Source organism: Ictalurus furcatus, chromosome 17, assembly GCF_023375685.1.
Source record: "Ictalurus furcatus strain D&B chromosome 17, Billie_1.0, whole genome shotgun sequence".
NCBI lineage: Eukaryota > Metazoa > Chordata > Actinopteri > Siluriformes > Ictaluridae > Ictalurus > Ictalurus furcatus.
In genome coordinates this window covers 17,670,448-17,686,194 of record NC_071271.1, presented here as the reverse complement: position 1 = coordinate 17,686,194, position 15,747 = coordinate 17,670,448, and the positions used below count along the sequence as shown (strand labels likewise).

At 39.7% G+C, this 15,747-nt stretch overlaps 1 protein-coding gene across 1 annotated transcript in view; it reads right to left on the bottom strand.

The window, feature by feature from the left end:
• The window catches only part of dhrs13a.3 (dehydrogenase/reductase (SDR family) member 13a, duplicate 3), a 167,820-nt gene that overhangs the window by 49,034 nt on the left and 103,039 nt on the right, over window positions 1-15,747 (bottom strand). The window contains exons 8-9 of the transcript XR_008388293.1: window positions 6,021-6,105; window positions 5,702-5,885 (exon numbers count right to left, since the gene is read on the bottom strand). The gene's annotated coding sequence lies outside the window, so the exon portion shown is untranslated. The remainder of the gene's footprint in view (window positions 1-5,701; window positions 5,886-6,020; window positions 6,106-15,747) is intronic.

Below are 15,747 nucleotides of genomic sequence, written 5' to 3'. Positions count from 1 at the left end.
TCATGCTGTGACTGGTCCTGGGGTAGGTGATGAGGTGATGCTGGTATCTGATAAGGTGATGCTGGATGATGACGCTCGTTCAGCAACACCCGCAGTGTGATCTCCAGCAGCTTGTTCTGTTCTGTTAGGCCTCTGACACCCACACCCACCAAACCACCCTCACCTCTCAGCTCTATGGCCCTGGGAGGCCTGGATGACATAAAACTAAACTGCAGAAAAAGATTTATTTTTTATAGCTCCAAGTTGATTTGCTGATCAAATAAGATTGCAAAAGCCTTTTTTCCACTACTGGAACATTTGCACTACTATAACAGAAACTGTGATTGTTCCATATATGAAAGGCTCAAATGATATGTTGTATGGAGGAACTTCAGGAAGGATTCATTTGTGTAGCATTTTTTTAATAAAATAATTTTTCACAAAGCAGCAAATCTGTATGTAGATTTAGATCCCCAATGAGCATGCCAGTTGCACCAGAAGCAAGGAAAAACATCATGGGATTATACGAGGAAGAAAACTTGAGAGGAACCAGACTCATAAGGGACTCTCTCCTCTTCTGGATGACTCCAGATAGTGGAGTTTTAAATCAGTGCAGTATACATGTGCACGTAGCTTTAGCCACTAATTATTTTCCTTTTAAATGAGGCGATATTGAAGGGAACATGGAGACTCTAAGCAATCAGTCACTTCATTGAGTTCTGCAGGGTTAAAGGGCAACCCAAAGTTGATCAATCTAGGAGAAATGATTATAAGTTTAAAGTTGTAGCCAGGAAAAGTGCATATATTATAACTACGATGCATTATACATGAAATGAGGTGGTGCTCTGAAATAGTTTCAGACTGCACTAGGATACCTATGTTTTCTATAGCAACACCAAATGTCAGTCAAAGGATGTGTCCACCATAATGAATGGGTCCTGTTAAATTCTGATTGATGCCTACTGAGTCTAATATAGACACAAATTCTGCTTTCAGGGAGTCCTGTCTATTTTCACAATGGCTGTTGAAGTCTCTGACAATTACTGCTATTTCAACTGAAGCAACTAGGATTGAGAAGAGTCTGCAAGTTCCTCTTGAAATTCTGAATAGGGTGAGTGCTGCCTAGTGGCCTGTAAATACAAATTAGTGGGTTGAGTAGGTTTCTTTTCAGTTCTGGTAATAAAAAAGAATTTCAAATGAGTAAAATTCGTATCCAGATTTCTGGATACTACAACTAGAGTATCATTATCAATAATTTCGATGCCAACTCCTCATCAAATTAGACAAGGACAGTATATCTGTATCTAGGAGGGCGAGTCTCATTTGGTCTAATCCAATTCTCTGTTCGGGCATTAAGTACATTAAATCCCTGATTATTCATAGTTTCACTTACAATAAGTGCTATAGGAGTAAAGGATCTAATATTTAGCAGTCCTAGCTTCTGATGAAAGGTGCTGGCAGTGCATCTGGCATGATCGAATCTACTGTTCATTAGATTACTAGAACAAATGTTTTGTTTTTGTTTAGCTCAGGAACCAGACAAAGCTTACCTGGGAACTGATGCCTCTAGGCAGCTAGCAGACAGCTGGTTTAGCTGTTTTTGTTTGCTGTCTGGCTCTAGATAGTCACAGATTAACTACACCCTTCATAAGACTATGAGCAATATAACAGAAAAATAAGAGCAGCACCTTCCTGAGTGGGATAGATATCATTCTACCCTAAATGGCCAGACTATCTGTCAAATGTAACCTGATTATCTATAAAGTTCACATTGATGACAACAGTAATTTCGTAAAAGTAAAGCAAAAATAAACATTTAATAGACGAAGAAACAGGATTAATCTAACATTTCGGATACTAAATATAACAGTGGCATCATTAAACACTGTAATAATGATGTGGTTGCTTCTACTGCAGCCAGTGTGACCATCAAATCTAACCCCTTCCAAGTGGTTCCTTTTGGGCCATTTTTAGTTTTTGAATGCACAGTGGGAAAATGTTCTTCCTGTGACCAGAGAGAGCCCGAGAGCTTCAGTGACTGATGTTCTCCACCATTAGGTTCACTGCCAGAGCCTCACACTCGCGAACAAGAACGCGAGTATCTGACCATTTCCTACAATCCAATCAGCCTCAGACAGAGCCATCAGAGTTAGTGCTGGGATGTGCAGAGAGTGATTATCATGACCTCAACAAGTGGGGGTCACTGTGTGTGCCAGAGAGAGAGCGAGACAGGGGGTGAACTTAGTTTGGCCTTATCTGCCACCAGTTGAGACCCCCATGTTAGTTTATATGTAATTGCTTTGGAATTGCAGGCACTTATGAAGTGACACCACAACAGACATAAAAAGTGGTCCTCTGTTCCGAGTGGATAAGGGTGCAGTGTGTGGCTCAGTGGACCCTGACCTGCTCCATTTCTAAGAGCAAGGCAGCCAAGGGCTGGCCCAACATCAGCCACGATGATGACTTCTGACACATCGCAAATCGCCCACAGCTGACCCCTGGCTGAGATGAGCTTTGAAGAGAGTTTGCAGGCAGATGTCTGTGTCATTAAGTCCTTTGGGATGGGGGAGGAGGTGAGCTAACAGTCCTTCACAGTCACCATTTCCCATTCTCTCTCTCTTTCTCTCTCTCTCACTCTCTCTCTTTCCTCTCACTTAGTGGTGTCACTAGGTTTCTGTTTACTCTCTTAAGACATATTTCAACCCCAAGCTGGACATCACAACAACCTCTGTTGTTCACTAAGCACATAAGTAAATAATTATGAGCAAAGAAAGATAATCCTTGTTAAAAGATACTAGAATTCAAAAGCACACCATACTGCCAGTATACAAATACAGGTCAAGTTTTTAACAGTACTGTATCAATGCTAATATTGTTCTCATTGAAATAAAACAAACTACATGAGCTCTTTTCCCAGTCACTCATATTTAATTTTTTACTTATGCAGTTCCTGGTAATATTCCAGCGTGTGATGTTCAAAGCTGTTTGGTAAAATTTGGTTTAAGATTTGTAGTTTTATTTTTACATATTAACATTTAAATATTGCACCAACTACAGTATAATTATATCCATGCTACCAAATGTTTGAGAGTAATTATAAAGATAAAATTTGATTAGAAGCACGTGAGGCAGTGATAGAAAGCAGTGCATCACAGTGGCAGATGGCAGCTGACTTGTGTCCAGGAGAAGGACAGAGTCTAAATTCATACTCCCTTCCCACCTTTGATATTCAAGAGGATTACACCTTGTGTTCAAATAGAAGCAGGACAGAATGGGCAAATGAAAGGCAACACAACACAAAATGGAATTAGAGGCTGCTTAAAGGACTTCTTCATTTATTGTTAACTCCTTCCAGTTCATTAAGCTTAATCCTTATTCGGGTGTAAGGAAGGCAGGTCTGAATGGGGCAGCCCTGGCCGAGGGGACATGTGTGTCTATTGTGATTCTGCAGGGTTAATCCTATGCTTGTAGCAGGGGGGCTGTTCTGAGCTAGAGGACGCTCTGGGGTCCAGCACTCCCTCAGGGCCCTGGCAGACTGGGGCCCCTGAGTCCCCCAGCCAGGCGCGCGGTGACAAGCGTGAAGCAGCAGCTTTTGTTAATCAATCTGCCAGGCCTGCCCCAGCCGGACACATGCAGGGTCATACACAACCCCATTAATACAGATGTAAATGCCAATAAGGCCTTGTAATCAAGACACAAGAGGAAAAAATTGACTTTTTACAAGGGATATAGCGAATGGTTCTCCCTGAAGAGCTGGTCCTTTCAGACCAGAACATTGTCCAAAAGCTAAAATCAAACACAAACGCTATAGCTTCATTCCCAGACACACCTCCACAAAACATTTGAAACACCAGATGAAGTCCAAATCAGAGAATAGACATCAGCTGACCTAGACTGGCTCACAGATCAGCTCGAGGGCAAATGGATCAGACTGAGAATCGGTTAGAAAGGTCAGGGGGACAAATAAACACAGGTTGTATTTATAGGTCACACAGAAAAATATCAATAACAAATGCAAAACCAAAAGGCAGTACTGATGAGGTGACGAGGAGTACTATATGTATGTATCAGTACTGTACAGTACTAATTGTACTGAGAAAGCACAATTAGTACATCTGTTTTCTACCACAATGATACAGGTAAATTTTTAAAATATCCATTTGCATTTAGTCATCTATTTAACGATATGGTTCCATAACTGAGTAGATTTTAACAGATTTTAACTGAATAGATTTGAATACATTTCATTAAACTTCAGCAGTCTGCACTATTATAAACAGTTTACACTGTGGTAGGTATCACTAATTAAAATCACTCTAAACTACTGAAAATGATTTATACTGTAGTGATTTTCAGAAAATATGCTCTGAATTCACTTCCCAATTCAGAATTTTTTGTCAAATAGTTGAAATCAATTGATTATTTATGTAGCATATCTAGGTGGAGTATAAAGATTCATGTATAGTATATGACCGATGATTAAGTAACCTCAATTTATGTTATTTTTTTTCCATTACCTACCTCTTTATATAATTTAGCTATACCACATTTTCAGTCTTATATTGGAGAGCTATCAGAGAAAAAAGATAACCAAAAACCATAAATTTCCTTGAATATTTAATTACTCTATTTTTTAAAAAAAAAACAGTGTACGGTTATGGAAATTTTAACTATGTAAGTGTAAATGGTTTACTATTCCAAATATGTTCAACTTGTTGATAAACTCTTCTATTTGAAGAGAAAAAGTATTAATTGATTGAGTCTTTTTATACTCTTAATATCAGGCTGTTTAAAAGAGCACAATGCAGTCCTGGGCAACAAATTCCTCTGAATGATGAGGCATAAACAGGGCAACAAGAACAATGGCCTCAGATTAGCAGCTATTACTCTATTGCATTGCTGCTACGTGCATATTAAGACCGTCATTTAGCGCCATTTAGCAAGACAGAAATCCCAAGTTCTAAATTGGAAATTCATTCCCCCAGGTAATTTCAATATGAGAAACTTGAAATGCATTTGATCTGACCTAATTTCAATTAATTAGATGGGACGACTGTTTGGGGAGACCCAGAGGGTCGCTAATGTGGGCCGAGGGGCCAAGAGGAATACATGGAAAAGTATGAAAGTGCCATCAATAAACTGCTGGAGACTAATTATCCCATAAATCGGTTTCACAAAGTCTCGACACTTTAACACAAGTCTGCAGCCTAATTACTGGTCACAGCATCTATTACTAACCTCCCAGCCCACGGTGGTTATACCTCTCAGAGTATTAATGACTGTTCCACTGGCTGCTATTACAGCCCCCTGAGTGTGAATGTGTGTGTGTGTGTGTGTGTGTGTGTGTGTGTGTGCACATCAGTGACACAGTGGATAAAAGTCCAGTACATATGAACCTTTGGCCTGTTTATGAGAGAATGGTAATAGGTTACATTCATCCACTTAACCTGTGGCAAGTGCAGTACTAAAGATGTGCAATGTATTTAAACTGAAAACAGAAGAAATACTATGTGGTCATTTTTCCCATAAATATGAAACGTATATGGGAAAAAGACCACGAGGAAGCGCTCACAAAATAATTTTCACAAATGTAGCAGTGAAAGAGAGGAGCAGTGGTGATATATATTTTTTTTTGGAAGGGGGTGAGAGGAAAAGAGGAAAGAGAGATTATGAGAGAAGATGAGATGAGAGGCAAAGAGGAGATGATCAGCTCTCTGCCTACCTCTTGCTGGGCATCTCTCCAGCACCCTGCTGAATGTGCTTAATTGGCAGACCCGTGTGAATAGGCAGCTGTCCTGGCTGCTGGACTCTAAAGGCAGGAGCAGCGTTGAGAGGCTGCTGGAGCGGCTCTCTCTATTCTTCTGTTCTGAAAAGCTCCCTCTCGCCTCTCTGCGCTTGGGCCTGCACTGCAAAATAAAAACCTATCTAATCACTGCAGATTATCTGCCTCTAATGGTCACCCACCAGTGGGCTCGCTTCCCTTCTATGAGCCAAGAGGGAGGGAGAGACATACAGATCAACAAATAAAGCCAATGGCTTACCGCAGCAGGGCGTCCACTGTGATGACACTTAAGAGCCAGTTCTGGAAATGAATCCATGTACCGAACTCCTGGAGATCAGCACAGACTGCAAAAAGAGCCACAGGCACACAAATATGATTAAACCGTGACCGGCATAAACAACTATTATTTCTACACCCATTGCTTGTGTTCAAGTAGGCTAGATTTCAGGTTTAGTGATCATTACATGTTGCCATTATAATGGTAGAGAAGTTATATTCAGCATTAATTAAAATTTTAACACGGTCATGTCACACTTCTCAATCCCAGACACAGATGCTGCGTTTGAGATCCTCTGCATTGTCATTCATCCTCTATAATGCCTGGCCTAGGGTCTGCTTGCAGAGCACAAGTTCAGGCTGTACTGTTTTACCTCCTGGAGTTTCCATTATCTCTGTACCATTCTCTAAAATGGAGGTCATATCAGGTGCTATTTCCACAACCTGCTTCTCTGAATGCACCATTTCTACTCACCCCCAAAATGACAAATTACGCTTTAACGGAGGAGCCGATCTGAAACACAGCTCCGACACTCCACTGGGACTTAAAAGGCAAGGAAAAAAAAAAAACCACAATAAAAACACACAAAAAGCATCAACACTGAGGAGACTTGTTTTCCATTTGATTCAGGACAGAGGTGAGAGTGGAAACTTTCAGCATAGTTTCTGGTCTTCATTCTACTGTATAATAGTCATGTGTGTATTAATGTGGAAGGATATTGAAAGTTGAAACTGTAGTGTATGGCAAACTGAGAGACACATCTGCAAACACTTATATTAAATACGTAATACATGGTCACATCACATGCTGAATCCACCATCAAACTAAAATATGATTACTGACATATAAAGCAGTAATATGAATAAAGTGTGAATGTGACAAGAAGTTAAAATGTTAATAATGAAATTAAAACAAAAATCCATTTTGGAAAACAGCAGAGCAGCAAACAGGACCTGCATAAATAAGAATATATCAATGAATGGAAAAATATTTAAAAGCGTGACATTATTAGTTAAACTCTATTATACTAACAGTCCTATTCAAAAAGTATTGCTTTGTGTTTTATTGTTAACAGCATGTCCCATCTCTCAGGCCCACTACAGCAGATGCAGAGTAGTGGGTCAGGGAGCTGCCGCATGGCAAAATACCTGCCTCTGAAACAGGTACAAAAGGCAACAGCTGTTTATTACCTTCTGCAACTGTGTATGACTGTGGAAGCAAAAGACTGATAAAAGCATAGCAGCAGATTTGAGACTGAGGCTTCCTTTTCCTGCCATCTGGATAATTAATCGTTCGATATCATAAAAATAATGGGCACTGTCTCACAATGGCCCACTTCTACAAAACGAGACGGTATGTTCGCTCATCTGTTTACTCTTACGCTGCTATTTTATTTGTGTGCATTCCTAGGACTCGTCGTGATGATTACGGACGAAGCATTATGGGGGAATTAAGCATCGCATGCAGTGTGAGATGATCAATGGGCCACTCTAATCTGTCATTTAGGCTTCATTCACCTCAGCTATACAGATGCTGCATACTCACATGGCAGAGCTGAGGGGGTGCTTTGCTATCGTGCTAGTTTTCACACATCTGTGACACGCACACACACGTGGTTGACAATAAGAAGATATAAAGTCCCGCTGTATGCTACCTGTGCTGTACAAAGAACAGAGCACCTTCCATTTCCAGCGAAAAAATAAATTCCTTCCTTGCCATTTAGCAGGGATCATTGTCTATTGAAAAGGACTCTCTGTGCTCGCTCTGTCTCTCTCGTCCTCTTCCTGTGCATTATGTAGATAACCTGGACTGATATATATCCTGAGTGGGTCACCCAGAGGTCGCAATCACACACTGTGACAGAAGCAGCCAATCCCAGTAAATCAGCAGTAGGAGGGGGGCCCCCGCAGGGTGTCCTCAATGTGCCTGTAAGACAATCGCGTAGGCCAGGGGGCGGCATGGAAGTACCTGCGAGAGACCACGAGAGGAGCACAGGGACGGCCTTTGATCACTCGGGAGAGAAATTGGGGAGGAAGGGAAGCAACGAAGTATCCGCTCGCCAAGCGACGCATGCAAAGAGATAATGAGGTGTTCTCAGACACTGTCGTGGAATCAGAACAAGACTCATCAGGAGCCAAATAAAAGGATGTTTGGTGATCTCACGATTACCCAAACTTGCCATTCACAACACTTCTACTTCAATCCGCATTTGCCACAAGCAAACACACATCAACACTACATGACTCACTAAGATACACATTTCCAGTGCTACATGATCTTCATTTAATCTCCAAAGGTGTGATGAAGAAAGCTTTACAAACACAAAGACAGCAATTAAGCTCTGTATGTCAGGTGCAGTAAAGATTAAATTGAAACGTCTGCAGAGGAAGTCTCTCATTCCCACTGTGCCCAGCGACCTTCCGCATTCATTCCAGCCTTAATGAAAATCTCTGATGACTGATAGATGGAGCTCACGTATCTACATGCCATCACCTCCTGATAGGGGAAGCTGAAGGACAGCACCAGAGATTATTACCCTAGCCTGCACACCCGCATTAGAAAAGTCATGAGGAGCGAGTCAGTAACTCTATGGACGTGGCTGCATTAGCACAAGGTTAGAAAATGACATGGAGTCCCAAGAACTAGAGCATGTCACACCCGCAACCCGGGAGACACCTGGAGAATAGGCACACAGGATAGTCAGCGATATCTGATTCAATTAATTCAATAAACACCCAGTACACAGGGCGACAAGGAACCCAATTACCTGCAGGAGTAGTGTATGGCACTGACTGAGCGTGGAGTTAGAACATTGTGAGAGGGAATGGGAAATGGGTTGTGTTCGATCAGAGGAAATACACCAGTACAATTCTGGCACTTTCAACAGTTCACTGCAGGTTTAGGGAAGTGCGACAGATTACACACAGTAGATAACAGTACACAGGACAATCTCCAACGCTGAATGAACACCTACAATGTCCAACTGGACACATGGATGAGGTCATTCAAGACTGGACGTTTTACAGTGTTGAGAAAAGTTTGGATAGGGGTTTCAAATGGGTGAATACACTTAGAAAAATGCTGAGATATTAAGGCACAAACAATTGTCACTTTGGCTTGTATCTGTACTTAGTGAATTATAAGGGTATAGTAAGGTACATAATTGGGCCTTAAGGACCAATGCTATACATTTGACCTGGTAGGCAGTACACTGGAAAATGGTGGCTCAGTGGTTAAACTTCAAGTTCAAGTTCAAGTTCAAGTGGCTTTATGGTCATTTTCAGCCATATACCGCTGGTACAGTACATAGTGAAACGAAACAGAGTTCCTCCAGGACCATGGTGCAACAACACAGAGCTACATGAGACTGCACAGAAATAAATAAGAAGTGCATGTGTGTAAACGTGTGCAACAGCTCAAGACAGTACAACAATTAATAAACAGGATAATAAGCACAGTAAAGGACAGTGCAGAGCCGACCAGTACACAGTTCTTGTATGGAATAAGGTGAAAAGAGATATAATACTATAATAATTGTGTTGTAAATGTAAACATAACATACTAATTAGTAGCAAAAATGCAGGTGGCCAATATGGTATATTGTTTACAGTGTTTTAGCAGGAATTTAAGAAAGAAATGTGCTAAATTTGTAGAGTTAGTGGAATGGTGTTAAGTTTATTTTTTATATTCAGGTTCACTGGCAATCCCCAGTGTTAAAAATAATCTTTCACATGCTGATCACGTCATATAACTCACAGCCACACTTTCCAGAGCTTCATGGTCCAGAGTGGTATTTCCAGCAACGTCTTTGGTAGTTCTTGCAGTCTTCCAATAGTTTGTTGATTACTGTGAAATTACTGTTCAGACAGTTGGACATTAAACAGCATCAAGGACTTATCATTAGCACTGAAATAGCTGTACCGATGTTTTCTTTACTTCCACAGTAGCAGATTATCTACTCATTTCACAGTATCGATAAATAGAAACTCTGGTAATCTTTAGACAATCTTTAGACAAATCTATAGACACATCTACAGAAAAATCTATCACCTGGAATCAATGGAATCCACAGGGTTCCTGAATTGAAACTGTGACAACAGCACTACAGACAATTAATAGTCAAGAGATGATTTACTAAACATCAAAAGACATAAACTATACCATCCAAATAAAGTGAAAGCAAAAGGGGCATGTCTGAATAGATTATTTGCAAAACATCAATAAACATGAACTGTTTCAGATATTGTTTAGAAAAGGGCTTCGTGAGCATTCTGGAGGCTGGGACCCCATTAACTGTAAAATAAATTTTACAGACCAGCTCAGTACTTAGACTTTAAGTCTAAGTTGACATTATTTTTAGGCTGAGTTGGTTTGACTTATTGATGTTTGGATTAAACCAATTCAATTCAAGTGACCAGTCAAGCCAGCTAATAACTACTATAAGACCTCAATCATAAAGATAACAATATTTAATGGATTGTGATTTTCACCACTGTCACCTGGCTATGTTTGGTGTACCCCACTTTGAGCAGCACTAGTTTAGTTGATAGGCCAGTTGATAGGCCAGTCTGTCAGTCACCTGACAGACTGGTGACAGTTTATATATTTGATTATTTGGAGTTTTAGAAACATTTCCCATCAGTGCTTTCTTGCCTCAGAGTTAACAGACAACAAAACATGCAATATAGAATAAATTCCTCTAGTCAAAAGTTGTTGACTTGATTGCTGAAACAGGACAGATGAGCTCTCCATGCCATGTACTCTGCTGCCCCTTGTGGCTAAAGAAATCATCTCAGTCTTGTTCTCTTTTTTTCAAATCAGGGGAATTGGGGGGAGTCTTTCCATCTTCTTTTAACCAGCACAGTGTAAACCTGTCATTTTGTTGATGATACATTAACAAACAAACAAACAAACAAACAAACAGTTCAGTGCAGTGTTGCTGTCCCAGTGAAGGAGACTGACAGTGAAAGGGAAGAAAGGGGTAAAAGTTTAAGTTCTGTTCTGAAAGAACACCCCCTGTAACAGGTGTAAGACATACCTCTTTCCTGCTCATTTCTCATTGCAGAAATTAAACTGGAAATGTATAATTCAATATCATGTAAAAATAAATAAATAAAAACACTTTATGCTTTGTATTATCTCTCGCATACAGTAATTTCCAATATTAAATAATAATTAAAAACACTTGACACCCCCAAACCTCCTCCTCCCAGCCCCCCCCCCCCCCCCTCCAGAGCCCCCCCACAATCACACACTCACGTGCACATTTTGCATATGCCCAACCTTGGCTAGGGTTCAGCGCATGGCAAGTGCGAGGGCCTAATCCTAAACTGGAGCGGAGTGAAGGTGGGCTTGATTTCCAGTGCTGGAGAGCACACAGAGCTTCTTGTAATTAGGAAGAGAATTTGTCATGCTCTCCGGCACGGCGGATGAGAGTCGGTGAATAGCAATCTCACCACTGTTTACCCAGGGAGCGGCTGGCGCTGCTGCACGTTCCTCCAGCTACACCGAGATTAATATTTGATGCCGGGAGAGGGAATGTGTGCTCGGCTCTTGTTTATTTAGGATATTGTGAAAATACGAGGAAATTTGCAATTTTATTGGCTTTTCCAAGCTGGTGATGTGGTGAAGAGGCATGGGTGAGAGGGCAGAGGTAGGCTCGACATGGCAGGGTGGTGACCTTTAACCTCTGTCCTGGTCCTAGTGGGTTAGGAGATATGAGGGTTCAGTGGTGCACAGCTCTGTGCAGCCAAAATCAAACTTCTACTGCAAACACAGCTCTAGAAAGTAGCACTGACCACAGGTTTTTCACTAGCATGTGCCACACAGACGAGGAGTCTTCGTGCCAACACCAAGAGTTCACTGAAAAAGTTCATTCATTTAAATAACCTAGATGATAATAATTGTACTACAGTAAGACAATATAAAGCAAGATATCAATATTAGTTTTTTGTTGTTGTTTTAGGAAAGACAATGTAGCTGCAATTTTTCTCTCTTTTTTTGTAAGAAATATTGTTATAATAAAAAATTTTCTCTATTGCTCTGTAAAATCAGATCATAACTAGAACAGAATAAACACACACACACACACACACACACACACAAACCAATTTTAGTTTCTTATTTCAAATTGCAGGTAATTTGGTTTTAAAAAAATCAAATTCTTTCTTTTAAAAACTGCAAGAAGCATTTTAGAAGAAATGATCAGTTCTCTAAAAAACAGTAGAACTGTGAATTAAAATCGAGTGGAAATCATGCTGTTGCAATTCCTCTGTGCTTAGCTTAATAATTATATTGCACTTAGAGCTAATTATTTCTATTAACGAGGACTTGAAAAAAGCTAATGGCTATTGGATAATACCTCATTTGTAGACATATTTCCAGGTTCGTTTGCTTTTTAACATTTAAAAAATTGTTAAAACTTCATTTTAAAAAAAGTACCATTAGGCCTTTATAACATATTTCTAAGCATTGCATAAATCTTTTATAAAGCAAAACAGACGTTTATTTTCGTTAGGTTAAAATTTTGACGTGACAGTATAGGTATTTATCTATTATTATTATTACTAGATATATTATTTATCTAGTATTTATCTATTATATGACTGTGCACATGAAATGAAATGAAATTGAGATGAGAGATGAACTCTCAATTATCATTATGGGTTGACTGTTGAAGGCTGTTCTAACTAAAGATTTATGAACTTTATCTAGTAACTTTATGGATTTGTTTTATGAGAAACATCACATTTATGAAGTTTGGAGATTTTAAATGACGTACGCATTTGACATTTTAACTGACACGGTGGTAGTTTACAAGTGATTTTAGCCTAATTACAATGTACATTCTGCAACTTCACTTATTTAATATTTATATAACCCTAGGTGAATGAATACTTTCTATGTCCTCAAACTGAAGTGCTGATTTATTTGAATTGTTCTAAATGTTTAGGAGTCCACATGTCAGATTAAATGGATAGGAATTCAATTAATGCTCCTTGGCAGACTTCTCAAAGTTTGGGTAATTTACCTATAATGAACTACCAATGCTCGACTAATTTACCCCTATTGACAATTGAGGCCTCAAGACAAAATCAAGCTAGATACAAACTCTAAACTTTTGACATAAGCGTATTAAAAAGTCTTCCAGGACTTACTTATGCAATGCTTATGAATGTCTTATGAAGGATCAGTGTAAGTACCCCTAAAAAGTGTTAATACTCATTATTTTAATTATCATATTAACATTGATGTATAAAAATAAAGCAGGCTTCTTATTTCATCACATTTGGGATGCAGAGTAATAAATAAACCGACAGGCAGTCAGATTTGGACACATACATGACTGAGTTGCTCTCCTGGCAGCCGTGATTAATGCATTTATGAGCACCAACATATTCCTACATGGCCCCTAAATCAGACTGTACATTAGATTTCACAAGCAATCCTCTCCCACAGTGTATGCACGAAGCCTTGGACACATAAAGAGAGTACTACTGCGCTAGGAAATTAGCTACTGAACCATGGGTGTGTGCAGGTCACTGGCATTTTCAAGAAGCTCACTGCAGCAAGAACATCAGTTGCTCCACAGAAATAGAAGTTTGTGATGGGGGAAGAGAGGCTGCTGGCTTGGCTTGTGGGCTGCAATACTAAAAAAAAAAAAATTAACACTTCCACCAAAAATCATGCTGAGATTGAAAATCATAGAAGAAGCACCCGTGTGTGTCTTGTCCAGTTGTTATTAGTATCCCAATACACAGGGGGGGCCCACAGCAGTCATGCTTTTTTTGTGTTGCAAGTATGCATATAATTTATTGTGGGGAACACAATTTACATGGGCAGTCAATGCCTGTTTTATAGCATCACAAATAGATGTATGAAGTGAAGCATATAATGGTTGAAAGCAGCAGGCACAAATACATTCTAAATCTTTCAAATATGCGACATGAAAAAAATTTAACCAAGGAATATAAAACAGATTAATTCTTCCATGTTATATATTGTTTTTATTTTTTTTTATTTACAAATCTAATCAGGGAAATTTGCAGGGGAACGTGGTTGGGATGTGTAAAACGGCACGCAGCCTGAGGGGCGGCTGCTTCCAGCACCGTCTGCCCTGCACAGCAATCGGCCGTCGATTTGAAATGGTAATTTACAGGCAATATTAGGGAGAAGGAACAAGGATAGTTAAATGGGCAATGAAAACCTCTGAAATGACGCCTTTTATCCCGGAGCGCAATGATGGAAGTAGTCTTCACTGAGTGTTTTTCAAACGACATTCCCGCATTGCACACTTGAGAAAAATGCACGGCCACCTCATCTTCGTGCACATTATGGCCTGGAGAGGGGAGGCGGCTGCCAGCCATGCTATGTCTGCCTTTCAACACTTTATCTCCAGTCACAATAGAGCCAGCACAAAAGGGTTATGGCTGCCTGACAATGACCTGGGACCAATTCCAGTCTGATAAATTCGAGATAAAATGGTTTAAACCCTCTAAGGTTAACTACAATGACAGGAGAGCTTGGGACAAGGTTGAGTTTGTGTGCACATGTACTGTATTTACAGGTTTGTTTGTTTTTTTGTATATACTGTATCTTAGTAGTAATAAGAGCATATGTAAGAGTTTAATGTTTCTTAGAAGAAAAGAAAGAAATTCACAGGTGTTTTGTCACGAATATGTTCAGAGGTGATATTGTGAAGGCCTTGGCTGTTAAAGGTTTACAACATACACATAAACTCAGAAGAAAATGAGCACATGACATAAATCCTAAAGCGTATCGCCAACTCAGAATCAAGAGCGAACCTGTCCTTGGGACACAAGGCATTGTGTTAATTGACAGCTTAACAGTCAATAATTGGTGTTGAGGGTATAACCTCCGTAAGAGGAATCGTACGGTAATCGTATTAATCGCACATTTGGGAATGGGGTTTAAAATGAATCACTGTTGACAACAATAAAGAAAGAAGTGTGGGTTAGCATTAGACGAGATGAGGTCAGCGTGTATATTCCATAAAGCTGGACACCTCTCAATGGTTGTGAGGTGTCAATACCGGTCAGGGCCACAGTGCCTCCTCAGGGAGCCGTTATGAGATCAAGGTAAGATATAAGCACCATGTTAAGGAGACAGAGTCCTGAGACCTCTCTGATGAAATGGGGAAAGGGTCAAACTGAACATGAGCATCGTCTGAGAATAGTGATCAGCTGAACATCTCACGGGGATCTAGAGTCTTCCTTATTAACATTGCGCTGAAAAAAAAGGATTCGAAACAACTTATTTTTCATTTTAGTCCATTATTTTCCTGCTCCAGCATTCCACTCCCTGTGGTTAATTGGAAACTGGTTAGAACAAAATAAAAGAGTGGTTTATAACATCATTTACATATGATAGCCTACTCTGTTCATAATGTAGAAATAAAACCAAACATTGCATTTTAACCAGCAACATGTTTAACATTTTCAGAGCATTCTTCTACTTGATTTGTTGTTTGCAGATTTGTAGGAAAAATAAATTCTACACAGATTTTTCTGCTATAGTCCCACCTTTGAAAACCCAATTATAGTTTTTATATCTAATGTTATATTTTCCTTTAGACAGGCATGAAGGAAGTGATTAATTCTAGACAAGAATTTAGGCCTATTTAGAAAGTTTTTAGGTTCAGGCTTTACTTTCTTGAAATCACACTGGGACGGAACAATACTGATAAGTT